The following is a 6,845-nucleotide window of genomic DNA, read 5'->3' on the forward strand; positions in this document are numbered from 1 at the left end:
CCATCTCATGAGAAGAAAAGAGTCCTTGGAAAAAACCTTGATATTAGGAAGGTGTGATGGCAAGAGGAGAAGGGGACGACCGAGGATGAGATGGCTGGACAGTGTCTGCGAAGCAACCAACATGAACCTGACACAACTCCGGGAGGCAGTAGAAGACAGGAGGGCCTGGCGTGCTCTGGTCCATGGGGTCACGAAGAGTCGGACACGACTAAACGACTAAACACACATCTAACCACTGGAAGGGCCCATGTGTTTATGGCCTTGATTGTATTTCCACCATTTAATTTTGATTGTACAATTTTCTGCGGTCTATATACCCTTTCTGTCAGTTCTTTAACTTTAGTGTGCATGACATTATCTGCTTCTAGTTTTCCGAGGTATTTATAATTTTCATCATTTGAGAGTGATTTTATAATATTGCCATTTTTAACTCCATTCCATCTAGTTTCTGAATCTTGCCATGGTGTGTAGACAGAGCTGCACATTTGTCAATTCCAAATTTCATTTGGATATCTTCATTAAATATTTGCACTGTGTTTAGCAGTGATTCTATCTCTGTGGAACTTTTTGCATATAATTTTAGGTTGCCCATGTATAAAAGATGATTGAGTTTTCCTGCTTTTAATATGGTAGCCCAATCCAGTTTTATTTTAAATTATTGACATGGGGATTAGTGAGATATTAAACAGCAGTGGTGACAAAGAATCTCCTTGAAAATTCCTTTTTTGATGCTAACTACTCAAATTTCTTCACCATGGGACATTATGATGGTTTTCCATTTTTCCATGTTTTTTTAAGGAACTTCTGAATGTTTTTACTAATCCCAAACTTTTTTAGGCAGGTGTTAATCCAGCTGTATGGCAATGAGTCAAATGCCTTTTTTATAGTCTATCCAGGCCATGTTAAGATTTGTTTTTCCATCTTTTTGCATTCTTCAGTATCATTTTGTCAATAAGCAACTGACCTTCCTCTTGGCTTTTTAAAGTTCTCTTTATGTTCAGTTGGGTATAGGGATTTTTCAGTTAAGTAATTGTATATTGATTTTGCAAGTACTCCTGTGAGGAGCTTGAACATTGTTGAAAGGCATGTAATTGGTCAATAATTACTAGGTTCATTGCTCTTTTGATTATCTTTTATTATCAGAAATGTACGGCCTGTTGTCATCCAATCTTCAGTTGTAGAATTTTGAAGTAAGTGATTAAATTACACTACTATACATTGATGGAAATTTGTTAGATGCTTTAACCAAAATCCTTGCAGCTCATCTGAACCAGGCGCAATCTATTTTTTTAAATTTTTTATTATTTTCTTCTTTACAAGGGTAGGGCAGGGTAGGGGATAACTGGGACAAGGATACATTTAGAGTGGGTAGATTTGAACAAACACAATACAAATCATTATTTTCATAATAATTCTAAATAATCCCTTTTAAGAGTAGTTCCAGATAACATAGGAGAATATATACAATATATAAGGAAAATCTAAATTCAGACCTATATTTTGTAATTCTAATTACTAATTATGTAGCTGTTAATATTTATCTAGTATTTAAAAGTAACTCTTCCTATACTATGATTATATATCAGCCTACCATTCTATTTTGTGATCATATATATAGCGATCACCAAGTTTCCCAATGCTCCCCCCTCTCTTTTTTTTTAGGGATTCAGCTAGTCTGTTAACATATTAATTTTTTCAGTTCCCAATATTCTTGCTATCAGTTCCTGTATTTGTGGTGTTCCAGACTCCCTCCAGTGTTTCACGGATACTATTCTTGCCCCTGTTATTCCTTCCGTCTTTTATATATTGCTTATCTTGCATTATTTTTACCTTCCGAATTCTTGGGATGTGTAGAACATTCTCCATCTGGATTCGGATCATTGATATCTCGTACTGGTTTTGTCAAATTTCCATCTTTCTTAAATCTTCCTTAAATTCTGTCACTTTCTTCTCCATTTTCTTTGCTGTTTTCTCTGTCCTCTGTAATTCTTGATTTTGTTGTGTTACCTTCTCTTCCATTTGGCTCAGTTGTGGGTTTATGTCCTCCTTTCTTAAATCCTCCTGAAGTTCTGTCACTTTCTTCTCCATTTTCTTTGCTGTTTTTGTTATCTTCTGTAATTCTTGATTTTGTTCTGTTACCTCCTCTTTCATTTGGCTCAGTTGTAGCTTTATGTCCTCCTGTTGCTTAGTTATATCTGATACTTTCATTTCCAAGGCTGAGGTATCAGACTTAATCTCATCAAGCTTCTTGTTGAAATGTGCTGTTTGTTGACTGAACATGGTGTTCATAAACTTCTCAAAGTTTTCTTTTGTTACTATAGAAGACTGAGTTTCCTGCATCAGTTTTAGTTTTGTGATTTCCAGTGCTGGACTTCCTCTCCCCACTCCTGGTTCTGCAGCCATTATTTTATTTTACTCCCCCCCCCTTCCTACACAGGCTTAAGTAATCAAGTATATCAGGGGTGTGTGTATATATGAAAATACAGCCAGCAAACCCAGTCACAAATCAGTCAATCAGCAGATAAAGATCTCCCAACATGTGCTAAGTCAGACAAAAAGTCAATTAAAAAAACTTTCCAAGGAGAACGTATCCTAAATATATAGATATAGTCCATGTTATTCCACTTCAAATGTCTATTTATGTCTAGGTTGGAGAAGGTAAAAAAAGAAAGAAGAAAGAGGCAAAGGCAGCTGATTCAGCATTCTGGGCGGCTTTCCAGACCTTGAGTGAAGGGAGATAAGATAAGGTTTTGTGGAATATAAAGTCCTAAGGGGAAAAAAAGGGAAGAGCAGTCTCTTTCAGCGTCATCACAGATTTTTCAAAAACAACAGGAAAATTAAAATAATGAAACACAAAATTTGAATAAATTAGCTTTCAATTCCTCCCCTACCACACTCAAAGAATAAAGTCAAAAAGAAAGGAAATCAAACCCCAATCTATTCCCTTTCATAATCCAAGGCGTCACTCCAATCATAAGCAGTTTTCTTGGACAAAATCGAATCGAAATGGATAAGTAATCTTCTTAAATAAACTTCCAGCAAGCTTTAATTAGGCTCTGGTGAATAAACTTCCAGTGGGTGTAGGCACCTTCAAAGTGATTAGTATTGTAGGATTATTCAATAATGTTCATTAGTAACAGAAACACTAAGGAGAAACTTTACAGATAAATAGTTCAGCAGCTCATCAGGCTGAGATCTCTTTTTAACAAGCTTTAATGCTCTGTGTTTCTCCCGTCTTCTTCAGTAACCCATTTCTCCCTTGTTCAGTCTTCCAGCTTACTCCCACCTATCTTCATATATCACTATAGCTTTATAAATGTTCAGCTCAAATATAGTAATGTCATAAATATGCTTACAGCAATGTCTGTAAATCTTGGATATAATTGTGTGTCCATCCTCCTCCAACCTTCTGGACCATGTCAATTTTTCAGACCTGCATGGAGTCCTGCAGAAGAAAATGCTGATCTTCTGGGATAGGGAGGTAGGAACCAGCTCCCCCCCCCATCTTCTCAGACAACACTTCTCTCCTTTGGAATGTATTTCCTCTCCTGGAAATTTATTTAGGCTATCTCAAGCCTACAGAACCTCCATCAGTGGTTACAAATGAGAGAGAACTCTCACTCTGCAACCTCCATTCATTTGGCTCCGCCTCCCAATTTTTCATAGCCTTTACTTGCCTCTTAATTATTTCAGTTGTTATTACAATATCATCCATAAGTTTTCCTTGAATTTCTTTACAAATGTTTTTAATCCATGAGGTGGTTTTGTTATGTCTCATTGAGCGTTCCCACAGTTCTTTCAAAAATTTTAGAGTATCATCTTTATATGGGCCTTTTTTTTTTGCTCTGCATTTTCTGCTAGTGATGTATAGAATAATTGTTGGTTATTTCAAAATTGTTTCGCTATATTGTTTCAAGCATCCAACATATATTTCAATTTTCTTTGCTGTAGCTGCTAGCCACTTTTTTAATTCTTCCATAATTGCAAAAAATTGTTTTCCTTTCTGGGTCATATATTTTGCATAGCCTGGCTTTTACTTTTTCTTTCTTTTTTTTTCATTTTTGAATTTTTGAAGTGTTTCAAGTTGCTAATGTTTGCACATAATTTGTTTATTTTTCTTTCTAGTCAAATTTTCCATTTTGGAGTGCCAGGAGTTTTCTTGTTTTTTTGTAGCTTGTAACCAACTTCCATGGTTATTATGATAGCTGTGCTATACATGAACTGGTTTGTTTCCTTAAGCAAATTGGTTGGGATTGTTCTGATGACAACATTTGCATAATTCAGTAGATCTTTTACTTGTTTACTTTGTAATTGGTGCAAATTGGGAGCCTTTGTCTTTCTGTGTTCTAACTAATATAGTTTCCTATTTTTTCCCTCAGTGATGTCTATCACTCTGTCAACTCATAGTTTCTGGGTTGTTCCATAAGTTGTTCATCTAGTGGTATGTTTTCTTCCATGTACCTCTACTTTCCATTTGTCTTCCAAACTATGGTCATTGATAGGATTCTTTATTATGAACTTAGAGCTAATAAACAATGTTTCAACTGTAGAGATATAGAACATTTTGGACTAATTGTGTGAAAAAATAACAAAAATAAAACTGATAAAGTTAACTATCAGCACAGAAAAGTGTTTTGCATGAAGCCTATGCCAACCATGACAGTTGGAAACAGTAACGGTTGCTCTGTTGCCACAACAATGGACTTGAAAAAAAGCTCAGAACTGCCAGAAGCTTAATTGGTACAATGTTTCCTTAATAAATCAGACCAGGCATTGATGGAGAGCTCAGGGGAGTGGATTTTTATAAATGATACAAAGTATTTAGGTATCAAAGATACATGCTTGCACATAACCTTATGTCACCCAGACATGGTTCCCAGAGAACCAATGAGAGAAAACGAGACCATTACTATCAAAGGCATTAGTTCTGATCTAGTAACTTTACCCATGGCTGGTGTAAAAATAAATTATCAGAGATGGGTTGGAGAATGGAAAGTTGCTATATCTGATCGGATCCCAGCTCCTTGTCTGATCGGTTTAGATCTCTCCAAACATATGCAGAGTGTTTATGTGGTAACTCTCTCCCAGGGTAAGCAGTTTACAGTCCCTGAGGATTCAGTCCTTTGAACTTCAATTTGGCAGAAAAGTATGTGAGCCGCTACATCTCTTATAACAGAACTGGGAGGAACATAAGTCCCATCTACTGCTTATGCTGCACAAGATATTGAGTGCTAGTTTGATAATAAAAGCAGCCAGATGTCAAATTGGTAATTCTGAGATAAGTTACCTAGGACATTTAGTCGGAGGAGGGACGATCAAGCCCCTAGATGGAAAGATAGTGGCCCATCCCAAATTCCAAAAAGAAAATCCGAGCTTTCCTTGAACTAGCTGGATAGTATAGGTAATTTGTTTTGAACTTCAGTAAAATAGCTACGCCTTTATCACATTTGACCCAAAAGAAGCAAGCAGAGAACATCTTGTGGACTTCAGAGTGCCAGGAAGGCTTCAGTCATCTGAAGACAGCGCTGAACTTGAGGCCTATTCCTGCTGCACTGGACTTCAACAGAGAATTCATCATTTACACTGATGTGTCAAATGTTGGACTTGGAACCATGCTTTGTCAGTCAAATGACAGCGGGACTTTACATCTGGTAATGTATGTGAGCAAAAAGCTCCAACCTAGCGAAATACATTTATCTACCATCAAGAAAGAGTGTTTAGCAATTGTCTGGACACTGCAGAAACTAAAGCCCTACATATGGAGAAGAAATTTCATTCTCTGCACCGATCGTTCGCCTTTAAAATGGATAAGGACTATGCAATCAAACAGTAACAAATTGACCAGATGGGCCCTGATTCTACAGGATTTTGATTCTGAGATCAGAAGCGTCAAAGGGTCTCTGAATGTGCTTGTGGATGCTTTGTCCCGAAGGCCTAATGATTTACAAAATTCTATTTTAAGTGCAAATGTTTATAACTTTATTGATTGTCATAAATGTTTAAAGTGATAAGTTTGACTTAAGAAATATAATATTAGACAGGAAATTCAATGTAAAGTATTTATTAGAATTGGAAAAATATTGTTACATGTACATGTGTTTAGCTGTTTTTTTTAATGAGGGCAAACTGGTAAATTTCCCCTCATAATACAAACTTATTCAGGGGTGGGAAATGTAGCAATCACCCTGCCTATGCATATCTATGAGTGTATCGGCATGCACCAATAAGAGTTGTTGGGAGGCGGAGCCAAGGGGACATAAAGGGAGGGTTAGATAGGAAGAACAGATAGTCAGTGGGGAGTTGAAAAGAAGTTAAGAGTGTGGAACTTAGAGAGAGTTAAGTAGAATAAGTTATTATGAAAACACTGGAAGCTTTAATGTCTTTTAGGAATCTACTTATGTGAAACTCAAGATTTGAATTGTATCCAATAAACATGTTTTTGTTTAAAAGTTACATGCAGTATGGACCTCAGTCTTTCCAAGTAAATAATGTTGACAGAGATCAACTGGTGGCAGCGTAAATACGAATGTGATGTGGGCCTTAGATTAGTGAAATAATCCAGGGACACACAAGGGATACGTCACAGCAGGCTTGTTTTGTTTTCCATATTTGTTGACATATTCTTCTTAGGATTTTGATAGATTCATTCTCAGTAGCATAAAATAGTCATTTTGATATTCCATCTATTCTTGGTGATTTGTTTTTTCAACTGTCTAAACAGAAGCCTTCATTTCACTTGCTAATACTGCAGGTCCATTGTCAAATTATTGTTCTTTGAAGAAACCTGTTCTCCCTTTCTTTCTTTTGCATAATTCTTAATATATTGTTTTCATCTTCTTTTTCAT

The 6,845-nt window shown here is 36.2% G+C and overlaps 1 long non-coding RNA gene across 1 annotated transcript; it reads right to left on the bottom strand.

Moving 5' to 3' along the window:
- Positions 1-284: 284 nt before the first annotated feature.
- Positions 285-5,818, bottom strand: LOC144588297 (uncharacterized). Its single transcript, XR_013543794.1, has 2 exons — positions 3,357-5,818; positions 285-2,767 (listed from the first exon to the last, which is right to left on the bottom strand). It is a non-coding gene; the product is annotated as an uncharacterized LOC144588297 (long non-coding RNA).
- Between the last annotated feature and the right edge of the window lie 1,027 nt (positions 5,819-6,845).

Source organism: Pogona vitticeps, chromosome 3 (assembly GCF_051106095.1).
Source record: "Pogona vitticeps strain Pit_001003342236 chromosome 3, PviZW2.1, whole genome shotgun sequence".
Classification (NCBI taxonomy): Eukaryota; Metazoa; Chordata; class Lepidosauria; order Squamata; family Agamidae; genus Pogona; species Pogona vitticeps.